A 16,790-nucleotide genomic window follows, 5' to 3' on the forward strand; every position below is an offset into this window, starting at 1 on the left:
GGTGGGAGGGCAAGGGAGGGGGCAGGGGATTAGCAAGGATGGTGGAATGTGATGGACATCATTATCCAAAGTACATTATGAAGATATGAATTGGTGTCAACATACTTTATGTACAAACAGAGGTATGAAAAATTGTGGTATATGTGTAATAAGAATTGCAATGCAAAAAAACCCCCATGAAATACATGTATAAAGACAAAAATAAATAAATAAAAGTAAAGGCAGAGAGTACAACTAAAAATAAATAAATAAATAAATAAATAAATAAATAAATAAATAAATAATTGTATTGTGTCCAACTACAACTAAAAAATAAAACATTAAATCAGAAATTTTTAAAAGAGTATATATAACTTCAATATTTTTGGTTTGAGCTGGTAGTGATCACCAAGATCAGATGGATGTTAGGGGTCTACAAACCTGAAAGTAAAGATGGAAGTTTACCTAAGTGATTAGGGGACCTTTCAGGCAGCCCTTTGTGGAAAAGCTGGAAACTATCTCCACCTACTGCACTGGTAGCCTCCTCGCCTCTCCTCCAGGCCTGTTCTCTTCCCTCTGACGCTCTATGAAAGAGACATGGGCTTTACTAACCTCCAGGAGCCTGAACCTTTGCTTCTAAGGGATCAAAAGGGTTTCTTTGAAAGACCTTTGGGCCCAGTTTTCCCTCCCATTTCTGTCTTTGGTCAATTCCCTGCATTCAGTAACCCCAGACTGGGTCAAATTGACCCCCGGGGAGTGCAACTGGGTCAAGTTAACTCCCCACTTATAGCTTTCCAGCAGCTGGGGCATCTGTACAAATGTGGGTACCAAACAAAAAAACAAACAAGCAACAACAACAACAAACAAAACAAAAACAACAATAAAAAAATAGGCAACGATACACTGTGTCTGCTCCCAAACGGTGGCAGCTGCCAGTAAGAAGTCTGGGTGTTAGGAGGAATGATCTGTTCAGGGCCTGGGGCAGGTGGGCTCATCTGATTGTGGGTGGGGAGAATCCTGGGCTCTGCCATTCCTCGTGTTGGAGGAAGAGGAGGCCAGAAACGGGCTGCTGAGGAAGAGCCCAAGCCCAAGGCAGAGTGATGCTTTGAGACCAAGGTATACAGGGGCATTAAGAACATGGTTAAGAATCAGATCAGACATGACTATGGTCAATGGTGACCCCAGCAAGCCAGCAAAGTGGCATAGGCCAGGTCAGGAAGGTGGCAGAAGCTTGATCCCAGTGCTGGGAGTTGGTGGGGGAGGGGAAATGGCACCAGTGATAAGGTTGCAACTTCAAGTATCTGGGCAGTGAAGGGCTTTGGTCCAGGTAGGAAGTAGGGTGGATGGTATTGCTTTAAAGCAGAAGAAATTCACCCAGGTTAAATATGAATCGGGAAGAGTCAGGGGGAGGGAAAGCTGGGGTAGCTGAGAGGGAGGGAAGAGTTGCTGGGTGGACCCCAGGAGGCGGAGCCCAGAAGTCAGGTGGAGTGTCTGGCCTTAGACAGACAGGTGAGGTCACAGCTCTGCTATGGAGATGGAGGAAAGGAGGTCCAGGGGGAAAGGAATGAAGGTAACTTTGAAGAGGGGGAGGCCAAGAGATTGAGAGTCCTGTGTGTTAGTCTCTGGCTACATTATCAAGTCATTTGTTGGGTAGACTTAAGGTTCAAGCCAGAAAATTGAAGATCCTTCTGATTCAGGACAGGATGCTCCACTTCCCAGGGGCATGGGCAGCCCCTTCTCTGGCTTCCATCAGTACCTACACTCACTGTGACACTAAAGCACAGTTGGCAGCAGCAGGATGCTCTCTCACAGCTCATTGCTTAGCAAGGGCATGGAGACAAAGGCATGGAGAGGGTTAACAGGTGAGATGTGGGGCCTCTTGCACTGCCTGAAAGCAGATATGGAAAAGAGAAATCTTGAACTTAGACTCCCAGGACTCTGGGTTCATTTCTCAAATGTCCTTGAGAAAACCAGCTCACCTCTCTGAGCTTCAGTTCCCTAACTTGTAAAATGGGGACAGTTACATCTACTGCATGGTGCTCTTGGGGTCAAGTGAAATAACAGGTGTGAAATACTTTGAAAAGTATATAGTCCTGTGTGGGAAACAGTGATATGGATCCAGGTGTCTGATTGCCTCATGGTTATGATGTGCTTGCACTGGGATCTCCCTGTGTAAAAGTACAAGTTAACACTGCCCAGTTGCTATGGCAACACCAGCCCATGGTCACTCTGTGCAAAAGCTCAGAGTTATCAGTTTTAACCTTGAAACTCAGACGCTGGATCCCAGGGATAGAGGATTCTGAGAATAGCAAGATAACCACAACATCTTGTCAGGGCTGTGATCTTCAAGCCGGCCTGCTTTGCAGAAACTTTCCCATAAATAACTCTTTTTTCCCCCTAAGATTTTAAAATTGTAGATAGATAAAATACCTATATTTATTTATTTTTATTTGGTCCTGAGAAGTGAACCCAGTGCCTCACATGTGCCAAGCAAGTGCTCTACCACTGAGCTACAACCCCAGCCCCACAAATAACCTTTTGATGATAAAATCTATGTAATAGGGCTGGGGATGTGGCTCAAGCGTTAGTGCGCTCGCCTGGCATGCGTGCGGCCCGGGTTCGATCCTCAGCACCACATACAAACAAAGATGTTGTGTCCGCCAAAAACTAAAAAATAAATATTAAAATTCTCTCTCTCTCTCAAAAACAAAACAAACAAACAAAAAAAAACCTATGTAATAAATGTGCCAAGTTATCTCTGGGTCATTGCATTGCTATCTGGTGTAATATCCCACCTGGTCTCAGCTTTCTCTCTCTATATCTCTGTTTGTCTTTTCTTATTCCCCATCGCCCCTTGCCAGTTTCTGAATTAATGGCTGTGCAGATTGTGGCGGTCCTGGCCATCTTTATAAGGAGCCAGGTGACAGTTCCACAAGCTCTTGGAAAGTATCTGCTGAAGGCAGGGCCCCACTGAAGGCAACCAAAGGGAGGAGAAGCCGGCCCAGATGGGGCACCCAGAGCTGATACCCTCTCGTTTCTGGTAGGGAGGGGCTGTCGGCTGAGTGGGGCAGATCTGGGAGGGGAGTGGTTTGTGATGTCTTGGCAGACATGATTTTGTCAACTAAAACTAAACTCGTGAGCTCACCTCATTCTGAGCCCAAATCTGCTCCTTTCCAGTATTCCCCATTCATCTAGCCATTCAGGCCCCAACTTTAGAGTTTACCATGACTCCTATTTTCTTTCACACCTTTTCATGAGCAAATTTCATCAGCTCTCTGTTCAAAATATTAAGAACTCAACTCTCCTCTCCTTCACCAGCCTGCAGTCCTGGGCCAGGGAACCATTGGCTCTCATCTGGGCCACTGCAGTAGTTCCCACTGGTCTTCCTGCCTTTGGCCTCGGCTATCCTTAGTCTAGTTTCCAGAGGGGTCTTTTTGAAACAGAATGAGATGATGTCATCTCTGCTTCTGGCCAAAATAAAGTCATAGGGGACCGAGTACCTTTGCACCTTAAACAACTAAAAAATTGGGAAAAGATATGATACAATGGTTTTAGGACATTGGACGATGGGCAAAGGAGAGAACCGTGATTCCTGAGAGGAGAGCAGATGAAGTTAGCCTTACTATTGCTCCTGGGCGCACTTTCTAGGCGTCAGTCGGGGTGGGGGATCCAGGATAAGCTGAGTATTCTCTCTGGGTTGCGAGAGGTGCTGAGAACCTGGGGGAGGTGACGGCAGAGATCTGCAGAGGGTCGCTATCAGGCCTTCAGCTGAGCCCTGAAGCGCAGAGGTGTGAGGAAAGGACCCCCAGAAAGGAGTCAAGAGAACAATCCCTGGAGCTCACACAGGACGGCCTTTATGTGGGGTTGAGCTTCCTCCATGTTTGAGGCAATATCCTTTGAACATTCTTCCTCAACTTCTGTGGAGTATGAAGTCTTGCTATTTTTATTGTTGGCGACATGAATGAACCTGGTCCAGGTGCTGCTCCTTCTAATCCTCTCCTGTGGTTCCTTCCTCCGCTTCACACACGTCTCAGTCAGTAGCCAAAGTCTTAAGGGGACCCCTTGTGGCCCGTGGGCGCTCTCTCTGTGTGAAGCTCTCTCTTCTTTAGTGCTTTGCTGGGGGATCTCTGTCCACTTAGGCTTCCTGGTCTCCTCACTCCATCTCTTTGTTTCAGAGAAGTTGAGGGGCTGCCCCCAGCACCCTGGAATCCCCTCGCTTCACTGTAGTGATTGTAGAGCTTCCCTTATTTTCTTCTCCTCTTTCAAGGATCATTGGCCTGTGCAGCCTTAGGTTCTATGTCTGAAAACCATTCCATGTTTTTCTGCAGTGTTTTAGATGGGAAAAGTAAATCCCTTTTCTCTTATTCCATCCTTGTCAGAAAAAAAAATCATGAAAATTTATGTTATGCAAAAACCCGTACAGAGATGTTTACAGAGGTTTTATTTTGTCAAAACCGAGACACAATCCGCAGTTCTTTGACTGGTAAGCGGGTATATTAGACTATTTTGTGTTGCTCTAACAAAATATCCGAGGCTAAGTATTTTTTTTTTTTTTGCAGAAAAAAAGGTTTGTTTAGCTCACAGTTCTGGAGGTCCAAGAGCTTGGCACTGGCATCTGCTGATAAAGGCTTTTTGGTGGATGGCATCATAGTGGCCAGAGTGTGTGCAGAAGAGAGAAGCAGCCATATGTATGCACGAGAGGCCCAGGGGAGGTGTCAGCCTTGCTCATAGCAACTGGCTCTCAAGGTACTAATCAGGACCTCCCTTGAGACAGCATTACCCATGAGTGTGGATGGCGCCCTCCTGGCCTAATTGCCTCCCCCTCGGCCCAGCATCTTAAAGGTCCCATACATCCCCACACTGCCACACTGGGGACTAACTTTGCAGCACGTGAGCCAGAGCAGTCGATAAACACACTGTCGTACATCCACCCGGTGGAGTGCTCCTCAGTGACAAAAAGTTCCATGTCCCACATGGACTAACCCCAGGTGCATGATGCTCGGTGGAAGGATTCAGACTCCAAAAGGTGCCTCGTCACCAGCTGTGACCAGGACACCACTGTGGAGGTGCTGATAGAGGGGGGCTAGGCCTGTGGTGCAGGGGGTTTGGGGACTCACAGTGCCTTCTGTTCCATTTTGCTCTAGACCCAAAACTGCTCTGAAAATAGAGTTTTTAAAAAAAGCTATCTACTCTACGGTTCCATTTATATAACATTCTGGGAAAAGCGACCCCGGGGACAGAGAGCAGAACAGTGGCTGCCAGGGGCTGTCGGTGGGAGAGGGGTTGGCAACAAAGGGCAAGGGAGCCTGGGGGGCGATGGACCCTCGGGGTGGCTGCTCACTGTGTTCATGGGTCAAAGCTGGCAGAACTCTACACTGAAAAGGGAGGATGCCATGGCATGTAAGTCATACTTAGAAAAATTACAATCTGAGGATGTCACTCCTTTGCTCAGAACCTTCCAGGTTAATGTGCTCACAGTGGCCCACAAGGTGCTACTGCCTTGGCCCGTCACCTCCTTGATGGCTTCTCTTTCTGACACCGTTCTGTGGACTCATTCCACCCCAGCCTCATTGTTCTCCTCATTATTCCTCCAAATATCAGCCTCCTCCTGTCTCAGGGCCTTTGTACCTGCTGTTGTTCTACTAGAATGCCCTTCTCTCATATAACCACAGGATTCACTGTCCTATTTCAATCAGGTCCCTGCTTAAAGGCCATATCCTTAGAGAAGATTCCTTTGGTCACTGCTATAGTATGACCTATGTGTTAAAGGCATGGTCCCAGGGTGGTACTTCTGGAAAGTGGTGGGATTTTAAGAGATGGGGCTTACTGCAAGGTCTTTAGGTCATTGGGGACATGTCCTTGAAAGGGACCCTAACCCTAACCCCTGTCCCCTCCTCACTCTCTTGCTTCCTGGTGGTGAAGTGAGCAGTTGTGTTTACCATGTGCTTTGGTTATGATGCACGGCCTCATCACAGACCAATAGCTCATGAACTGAAACTTCCAAAACCGTGAGGCAAAATAAACCTTCTCTCTTTATGAGTTAATTATTTCAGGTGTTTTGTTACAGTGATGGAAATCTGATTCACAGAGCCACCTGTCTGTAATAACACCATTGAGCCTGCTCATTCACTTTCTCATCTTTATTTTTTTTAAAGCACTTATCTCCACCAGACATGTATTTTCTTACTTGTTTATTGTATATTGTATATTTCTCTAACTAGGATGTAAACCCCATGGAAGTTTTCCAAGTTAAATGTATATCTTCACACTTTATTGGAGGAAGATTCAATCTCAGGGAAGCAGGAGCAAGGGATAAAAGACTTGAGGCAGGAAAACAAGAGAGAAACAAACACAAGGTAATGTGTTACTGATCTGAACTCAGCTCCATCACAACACACCTGGTTGCTGGAGCATAAGGATTGTCCCTGGGGACCTATAGCTTTTCTCTCTCTCTCTCTCTCTCTCTCTCTCTCTCTCTCTCTGTGTGTGTGTGTCTCTCTGTCTCTCTCTTCCTCTCTGTCTCTCTTCCTCTCATTTTATTTATTTATTTTTGGTACCAGGAATTGAACTCAGGGGTGCTTAAACACTGAGTCACATCCCTGACCCTTTTTATGTTTTATTTAGAGACAGGGTCTTGCTAAATTAAATTGCTAATGGCCTAGCTAAGTTGCTGAGGCTGGCTTTGAACTCTAAATCCTCCTGCCTTAGCCTCCTGAGTTGCTGGGATTACAGGTGTGCCCCACTGCACCTGGAAGACCTGCAGTTTCTCTGAGTAGTTTCATCCTGGGGAAGAAGGTTGAGTAATTTATTTTTTGGCTCCTTCCTATCTCCTATTAGTCAACATTTACTACATAGACATGTTTTGTTACTCAGTCTTTCCAGGAAGCCCCGAGGAAGCTAGAGCTCTCTGGGTATGGTCAGCTGGTTCTGGGTGCAGAGTGGCTGTGGTTCACCAGGATGTATGTAATAAAGGCCACCAAACCAAAGCCTTGTCCTGTCTACCAGAGTGGTTGAGACTGTGGTGGTGTTAGGAGAGGAGGTGATGACAACAACCAGGGCTTTAGAATTGTGGAGACAGGAAGGGCCAGAGCTGTGTGACTAAAACCCAGAGGTGGGAGGATGGAGGATGAAGGCAAAGCTACATGGAAATTGATGAGAAGACAGAACCAGATCTGGTGCCCATACTACTTCTGAAATTTGTTAAGTTCCTTTATGAACTAGTACGAAAGTGTTTAAGAATGTTTATTTGCAAAGTATCGAGTCATGGATCTTCATAGGCTTATTAATCAGGTGTGTTAATAGCATTGTTTAATCATATATACTAATATTTTACTTGTTTGTCCTGTCAATACTCAAGAGAAGTGTGCAGAAATCTTCCACTGTGTCGGGAGATATCTTAGTCTGTTTTGTGTTACTATAACAAAATGCCTGAGGCTGAGAATTTTATAACTTAAATGGGTTTATTTAAAACTGGGAGTGATTACAGTAATTACAGCTACTTGGGAGGCTGGAGGATCTCAAGTTCAAGGCATGACTGGGCAACTTAGACCCTATCTCAAAATAAAAAGGTCTGGAGGAGGGTATAGCTCAGTGGTAGAGAGCTTGCCTAGTGTACACAAGGCTCTGGGTTAGATTTTCTGTATTGCCCAAGCCCATCCTCCCAAAGAGGTTTGTTAACTCATGATTCTGGTGGCTGGAGGGCCCTCACAACATGACACTGCTGGTGTCCTGGCCAGGGCGCACTGGTTGGCTATGTAGCAACAGGGTGGAGAAACAGAAAGGAAACTGGCTGTGTGTAGCAGGGAGTGATCACAGGGTGGTAGCGAGCCAGAGAAGTTCAGGAGCCAGACTTGTTCTTTTCATAAAAACTCCCTCTTGCAGGAACTAAGGATGACTCCTCAAGACCACATCGATCCCTCCCAAGGGTGCCACTGTGACCTGACCCCTTTCTACTAGGCCCACCTCCTAAGTTTCCAACACTGCCCCACTGAGGACCAAGCACCCCACACAACAAACCAGATCCAAACCACAGAAAGGATTATCAACTTCTCCTTGTAGTTCTTACATTTTTGAGGCATTTTGTGTTGTGTTTGCATAAATTAAAAAAAAACTATTTGCACCAGATGTCCCAGTGTACACCTATAATCCCAGTGACTTCGGAAGGAGCATCACAAGTTCCAGGCCAGCTTGGGAGCTTAGAGAGACTCTGTCTCGAAATAAAAAAGAAAAATGGCTGGGAATGCAGCTCAGTGGTACAGCGCCCCTGGTTCAGTCCCCAGTGCTGCAACAACAACAACAACAAAACCCAGCAACAAAACCACAGCAAGGCTGGGCGTAGTGGCACAGGCCTGTGATCCCAGTGGCTTGGGAGGTGGAGGCAGGAGGATCTTGAGTTCAAAGCCAGCCTCAGCAAAGAGCGAGGTGCTAAGCAACTCAGTGAGACCCTGTCTCTAAATAAAATACAAAATAGGACTGGGGATGTGGTTCAGTGGTCGAATGCCCCTGAACAAAACAGAACCAAAAAACCCAAAATTATTTGCTGAGAAAAATGTCAAATATACAGAAAAATAGAATAGAATAATAAAAAATAAAATAATAAATATCTAATGCTTTAGCATTTGTTGGCATTTTCCTGTATTTCCTTTAACTATATTTTTGGGTGCATTTTGAAGTAAAGCACAACTTCATATCTTTTTACCCTATGTACTTCTGTGTCTATCTCTCAAAATTAAGGACGTTTTTATTACTTAACTATAATACCATTGTCACACTCAATGAAGTGAAAAATTCATTGTTATCAGCCTTTTGCTGAGTCCTTACATGTAGAAGGGCAAACAGACCCATTCATGAGTGTGGAGCCCGCCTGCCACTCACGCTCCCCAGACCCCACCTCTGAACACCCCACCTTCTGGGATAGGACTTCAACCAAGGATCAGACACACTGACCTTCCACAAAAGAATTTTAGCATCCATTGATGGTTGTTGGGGGAATCAGTGATTTCATTAGAAGATGAAAAGATTGGCTCTCTATCTCTCATTTGTATGGATTAGCTACACTTCTTAGAAAATAAGAGCTTACCTTTCCACCTGGATCCATCTTGTTACTTGGAAGTCGATCTTATGGCAAAGTAAAAGACTGTTCATTTTATTTTTTCTTTTTAAATGCCACTTGAGAGTAAGGACTTGGAGTTATAGCTAACTCTAGCAGCTACAAAATGATGTGTGTGTGTGTTCTTTTCTTCTTTCTTCTTTTTGTTCACAAGCTTTAATTTATTATATCTTCCTGGTGAATTGTACTTTTATAATATATTTGGTCTCTCTTTATTCTAAAATTAGTTTTGTCTTTTTGTCCTAAATTCCTATTTTAAAAAAATATTAGAAAGCTACCCCAGCTTAAATTTGATAAGTACTCATTTCTCTATTTTTTATCTTCATATTTTTAGTTTTAATGGTTCTGTAACCTGATGTTTGGGGCATATATTTTACAAATAGTGCATAGCTGATTTTATTTTTCTTTTCTTTTTTTTATTATACAGATACTTTTATTATATACATATTAGGTACACAGTTTAAAAAGAATGAAAATCCTACTCTGTAGAATGTAAGACAATAAATAAAACAAAATATTCTAAAAGGCATAAACATTAGACCAAGTATGTGATCTTCACACTCATATTACACATGTAGTTCACTATTCTTTTATAGTTCACTTATTTGAAACTGTAGACTGGCATAGGATATATGCCACTTAAGTATTAGTTCAGGGCCTTAGAAAACAAGTTTATTGGTGGTGTTTAGGTATGGGGAAAAGAAAACTGTTCACTGTGTGTAACTACCATGTCACTGTTCATGAATTTCATGTTCCAGTAGAGACAGGGGACATGATTTAAGAGAAGAAAGCAAGTATTAATTATTTTAGAAATGCTACCTACATTAGAATGTCACTTCTTAAATATACATTCCTTCCTGAACTCCATCCTAATGTAATTTATAAACTCTAAAATGAAGCTAAGGAAGTTAAAATTTTAACATAATCCAGCTATAAAAGGAACTCAGACTAGATTTAAAGTGTCTAATGTTCACTACATTTGGCACTTTTTTCTTATACAAAGGACCTTCTCTTAGAAATGGAGTATTTAGTTAAATTATCCTTTTTTATGACCTCGGCTACAATGAAAAGACAGAGGCCAACAGACTACATAGGCAGGCTTTCTGTCACTGATGAAAAGTAACAGTGAAGAGCCACAGGCAGGCAGTTCAAGGGACACAGCATAGCACAACATTCTACAGTTGGGTAACATAATTTGGTGGAAAAGCAGCCTAAATATTACATGTGTCTATATTTGAAGGGAATTGCTCTGCACATTACAAATTTGGACTTTTTTTTTCTTTTTGGTGCTAGAAATTGAATTCAGGGGCCTTAGGCATGCTAAGCTCTATTCCCAGTCCCAATATTTTACTTTCATACTAATAAATAAAGGCAAAAATATTGTTGGTATTCTATTTAAAGGCAGGGAGGTACATCATAAAGTTTTAAAACATGTCACCATTAAAAATATACTTTTATCTAGAATACCTCATTTCCCCATGATGCGTGGTTACTCTACTTAATATTTAGTAAACAAGCTACCATTATGACAAAACCTATTTGTATTTAAGGAACACAATTAACAAAATGACAAAATTTACCTATGTTAAAGAAAAACTCAGTCTGTTGAGACTGACCAGGCAGGATTAGTTTCCTGATGCACAGAAAGACAACTCCTATAACATGAATGTTAGAAAAGAAGCTCACTGCCATGAATACTCAGATACTTAGCCAAATATAAACCTAAAGGAAATAGGAAGCCACACAAAACAAAGGAAACCAAGGAATAATAAAATCCCTCATTCCTTATTGGAGCTTTATTTCTCTTCTTATCAGTCTCAGAGTACATGGGGCCCAGTGCTGCATTAGGGTGGCATATGAAAGCATTAGTTTTGTCTCCCAGCTCTGATAACTGTTCCAGTGAAGACACACAACAATAATGGTCTTTTAACATGTCTGGTAATTTAGAAGTCTTTTTTAGAAGATGCTGAGCATGTCTCATGGTGTTAGAAACTTCAGCTCCTTAAACGCAGAATTTGATTCATCAAGTTGCATCTTCGTTTTTATACTTTCCAAGTATAGTGTAGTAGATACATTCTATTTAATTAAGCAACTTGCTATAGTTTCTGCATTGGGGTTTTAACCTTATTGGTTGGATCTTTCATTTTTTCATCTTGCTCTTTATCATAATCTTTAAAAATCACATTTATATGGTGTTTATTCTCCATTTCTGGTTTTTCTGGCTCCAGATTAACACCTATGGGTTCAATGTTGACTTCTTGAACTTGTTCTTTGGATGTATAAACCTCAATATGTTCTCCTAAATTAACTTTTTCTTGACTCTTCATTGTTACAATATCTACAGGGTATGTCACATCTCTTCAATAGGCTGAGCTCCTGCTCAGAATGGCCTTTTCATAGATTGAGATAATATTTTCAACAGGATTTGTGATTGGTTCAATACGTATAAGACACATCCAATATTTTACAAGTTTTTGTCATTTGGAATTTTTTTTATAGTTATAGATGGACTCAATGCCTTTATTTTATTTGTTTATTTTTTATGTGGTGCTCAGATTCAAACCCAGTGCATCACACATGCTAGGCAATTGCTTTACCACTGAGCCACAACCCCAGCCCTGGAATTCTTTAATTAGGTCATTCAATGTAACCAATATTTCTTCTTTTGGGCATCCCTTATTAACAGTTCAGGCATTCAGAAATGGTCTTGTTTACATTTTCAATAAATAATCTTCATTTCTTTTGCCATGAGAGTCCCAAAGGAGCCAGCTGGTTTTCATTTTGTCCTTCAGATGTGGGCTGGGGAACTACAGAGTTCAGAGGCCTTTTTAGGACTTTTCCTTTGCGTTTTCCACTCACTAGGATGAGTTTTTCTCTCTTCTGCAGTTTCTTTGGGCTGAGCTGATCTATCAACCATTGCTTTTTGCTATAGTATGTCTTCTTTGGTCAATAGTTTTTGACTTTTCTATCAGTTTGGTATTAGAAGATGAAACAGGCCTGGCTACAATTTCAGATGCTATGCTTTTTTTTTTCTTTTTCTTTTGATTTTAGGTGAATACAATACCTTTATTTTTATATGGTACTGAGGATCGAACCCAGTGCCTCACACACGCTAGGCAATTGGTCTATCACTAAGCCACAACCACAGCCCCCAGAATGCTATGCTTCTTGACAGCACCCTATTTCTTTTTAAAAAAAATTTTTTTCTTTAGTTGTAGATGGACACAATACCTTTATTTTGTTTATTTATGTGGTGCTGAGGATGGAACCCAGTGTTGCACGCATGTGAGGCAAACACTCTACCCCTGAGCCACAACCCCAGCCCCGACCCTATTTCTTTTTATGTCCTGAGAAGAACTGGTTTTGACACTAGATTAAAACCGTTTTTGGCTGTGATCATTCTTTTTCTTGAGGCCCCTTTTGGCTTTTAACACTGGCAGGGGTTTGGCTGATGGCTTGTTTCATGGTGTCCTGGGCGTTATCGTAGTGACTTCTTATAGGAGATTGCACAAGTTGTGTGTTCCGAGATTTAATGTTCACCATTTTAGTACTTTCAAATTTCGTAGTAGCGGTTGTATTGGAGGCTGTGTTACTTCTCATGGTTACATTGGTGGTATTTACAGACTCAGGCTTTGTGGCTTTGGAGACAGTAGTTGAAAGTTGCTTTGTTGATGCAGAGCTCTCATTTTTGACTTGTAGAGGCTTTCTAAATGAATTAACCGTAGACTGAACAATTTGGCCATGATAAGATCCAAGCACAGGTTTCTTGGGCATGTTAGCTGCTTGGTTTGGTTTTTCTGCAGGCATTGGTTTCTTTTTAGTATTGTTCTTATTGTTTTTAAGGTGAAATGCCTGGCTTAATGTCGTATTTTAATATTGGGGATCATCTTTCATTGATGACTTCAGAGTCCGAGTGCCATCCTGAAAATCATTTGTTTCCATTTCCGCAGTTGAACTGGTTAATTCATTAGAAGGCTTTAAAGGAATATAATTTTTTTCCATTGTTGTATTATTTTTGCTCCCTGTAGGTATTTTGATATTTTCTTTATCAGCCATTTTTATTTTCAATTTCAGAATTTTTGTCTCTTTTTGGGCTTGGTCCTCAGATGTCATCACTCTTTGGGCCCTACTAGGTATGTGGACCGGACCATCTGACTCTGGGGCACTGCAGGTCCCAGGCACAGCCAGGGATGCAACTCTGCCTGGAGCACCTCGGTATCGCTCAAGTTGCCACCGATGCCTTACACTGGTACTTTTCTTCTTTTATACTAGTGTTCTGTTACTGTAGCAAAGTAACCAACATAATCAATTTAACAAGGAACAAGGGTTATTTTGTCTCACAATTTGCAGTTTTCAGTCCATTGCTTTTGGGTCTGTACTGAGACAGTACATCAAGATGGGAGCACATGACAGAAGAAGTTGCCCACCTGACAGTGGCCAAGAAGCAGAGAGAGAGGAGGGCCCAGGGTCTCAATACCCTCTCCGAGGGCATGCCCCAGTGAACTCACTTCCTTCCACTCGGCCCCACTTTCACAGGGTTCCAGCACCTCCCAGTAGCACCGCAGGCTGGGACCACACTTCAACCCATGAGTCTTTGGGGGAACTTCAAAATCCAGACTTATAGCAATTTTCATCCTATTTGACTATCTCTGTATGTTAATTGGTAAGTTTGCTATTTATTATGATTATTGATGCTTTTAAAAACCATTCTACTGGCTTTGTGTATTGTATTTATTTGATTTTTCTGTGCTTTCCTCCCTTCTTCCTCTTCCTTCTTTTGAAATTGCTTGATTTCTTTGTTTGTTTTCCCTTAATCTAGTTCTATCTATTGTTAAGTGAAATATTTTACTTCCATTCTTCTGGTAGTCCACCTTTTGAGTGCTTAGAGCATAGCACACACACTTTGTGTAACATAACTTTAGTTAATATTTGATCTCCCTTTTTGAACATTTGAAGAACTTTAGATTATTTTAACTACAATGATCCCTTCTGAATTAATGCCACTGTTATCCCATATTTTAGTTAGCCCTTTAAAAATTGACCCAGAAAAACAAAGTTACTGTTTATGTAGACAAAGTTTGTTTAGATTAATGTGCATTTAAAAAAATATTTCATAGTTGTAGGTGGACACAATATCTTTGTTTTATTTATTTATGTGGTGCTGAGGATCGAACCCAGTGCCTCATGCATGCCAGGTGAGCGCTCTACCACTGAGCCACAACCCCAGCCCAGATTTATGTGCATTTTTACCAGGTACCTTACAATTTCTTCTTGCATCTCAGTCCTTCCTTTTAGGACAATTTCCTTCTTCCTAGAGTTTGTGCTATAGATGTTCCTTTAGGGAAGTTTTGTTGGTGGTTGGCTTTCCTGAAAATACCTTTATTCTTTCTTTCTTTTTTTAGGGGGTGGTGGTTCTGGGAATTGAACCCAGGGGCATTGTACCCCTGAGCTATATCCCCAGCCCTTTTTATTTTTTATTTTCAGACAGGGTCTGACTAAGTTGTTGAGTCTGGTGTGGAACTTGTGATTCTCCTGCCTCAGTATCTTGAGTTTGAGTTGCTGGGATTATAGGTGTGTGCCACTACAGTGTGAAAATGCCTTTATTCTTGAATTAATTTTTTTTTTTGTATTGGGGATTGAACCCAGGGGTGCTTAATCACTGAAATACACCTGCAGTCCTTTTTATTATTTTTAATTTTTAGATCAGATATCACTAAGTTACTTAGGGTCTCCCTAAGTTGTTAAGGCTGACTTTGAACATGCAATCCTCCTGCCTCAGCCTCCTGACTGGCTGGGATTACAGTGTATGCCATTGCACCTGGCTGAAAATGCCCTTCTTCTTGAAAGATAGGCTTGTAGGGTTCACAACCCTTGACTGACCATTATAATGTCTTGGCAGTTGAAGATTCCATTCCACTGTCTTCCAGCTTCTTTATTGCTACAGAGTCCGTAGTCAGTCTAACTTTGATAACTTTGTGGTACTGTGGGTGGTCTGGGTTTTTGCTCTGGCTGCTTTGCAGAATTTATTTTCATCTTTGATGATACACAGTTTCACTATAATGTGCCTGGGTACGGATATATTCTAATTTTCCACTTTGATTGTAGGGGTGTATGTGGCAGCACATACCTTTATCTGTGGGTTCATGCCTTATTGGTTCCGGAACATTCTCAGCTGTTATGCCTTTGGGTACTGTATCTACTTTATTATCTACTTCCTCTCTCTTTTTCTCCTGATAGGACTCTGGATATGTTAGACCCCCTTTTTTTTCATATTTTATTCTCTTATCTCTTCCTTCCTTCCTCCTTTCCTTCCTTCCCTTCCCTTCTTCTTTCTTCCTCCCTCCCTCCCTGCCTCCCTTCCTCTCTCCCTCCCTCCTCCTTCCTTCCTTCCTTCCTTCTCTCTCTTTCTTTCTTTCTTCTTTTCCCTTCCTCCCTTTCTCCTTCCTTCCCTCCTTCCCTTCCTTCCTTGTTTCTTTCTTCCTGGGGATTGACCCAGGGACACTTAACCACTGAGCCACATCTGCAGCCCTTTTTATTTTTTATTTTGAGACAGGGTCTCACTAAGTTGCTGCGGCTGGTTTTGAACTTGAGATCCTTCTGTCTCAGCCTCCAAAGTCACTGAGATTACAGGCATGTGCCACCACGCCTGGCTCTCTTATCTCTTTCTACTGTAAACACCAAATTCTGCAAGCTACCTTCCAGTTCATTCATTCTCTCTCAATCTGTGTCTTAAGTGCAATTTATCCCATCCATTCAATTTTCCATTCTCATAATTGTAGTTTTTATTTCTGAGAGCTCTATTTGGTTCTTCAAATCTGCCTGTCCTTTTTCTTGATCGTTGAAATATCATATTTTTAACAAAAAACAAGTGTTGGTGAGGAGGTAGAGAAATCCGGACTCTTGTATGTTAATGTATGTAAAAATCAATGTGAAATGGTGCTAACTATATGGAAAACAAAATGGGGTTCTTCAAACAATTAAAAGTTGAATTACCAGATGATCCAACAATCCCCACTTCTGGGCATATATCCAAAAGAATCAAAAGCAGGACTTTGAAGAGATACTTACATATTCATATCCATAACAGCAATATTCACAACAGCCAAACAGTACAAGTAACTCAAATGTCCATTGACAGATGAACAAATAAACAAAATGTGTTTAAAACAATGGACTATTATTCAACCTTATAAGAGAACTTCTGACACCTCATACATCATGAAGAGCCTTAGGACATTCTGCTGAGTGAAATAAACCAGGCACAAAATGACAAATACTGTATGTTTGCACTTGTAAGAGGTACATAGAATAGTCAAATTTATAGAAAGTAGAATGGTGATTGTCAGGTGCTGTGGGGAGGGAGAGGTGAGGAGTTACTACTTACTAGATATAGAGTTTCAGTTTTGAAAGGTGAAAACAATTCTGTGAATGAATGTTGGTGAGGGTAGCACAATGTAAATGTACTTATTCCATTGAACTGTGCATGTAAAAATGGTTAAGATGGTAAATTTTAGATTATGTGTATTTTACCATAATCTAAAAAAATTAAATGTTGAAATAGCATTTAATTATTTAAACATTCTGCAAGTTATCGTATTGGAATCCCTATAGTATGATGGTTTACAGCATGCACTTTGTAGTCAAAACATAATGATCAACTTAACTAGTTTGTAACGTCGGGCAAGGTATTTTACCTCATTGT

The 16,790-nt window shown here is 41.6% G+C and overlaps 1 pseudogene; it reads right to left on the reverse strand.

Annotated features, from left to right (window-relative positions):
* Positions 1-3,630: 3,630 nt before the first annotated feature.
* LOC143387342 (cytoskeleton-associated protein 2-like) lies at positions 3,631-16,787 on the reverse strand (annotated as a pseudogene).
* Positions 16,788-16,790: the final 3 nt, after the last annotated feature.

This window comes from Callospermophilus lateralis, chromosome 2, assembly GCF_048772815.1.
Source record: "Callospermophilus lateralis isolate mCalLat2 chromosome 2, mCalLat2.hap1, whole genome shotgun sequence".
NCBI lineage: Eukaryota > Metazoa > Chordata > Mammalia > Rodentia > Sciuridae > Callospermophilus > Callospermophilus lateralis.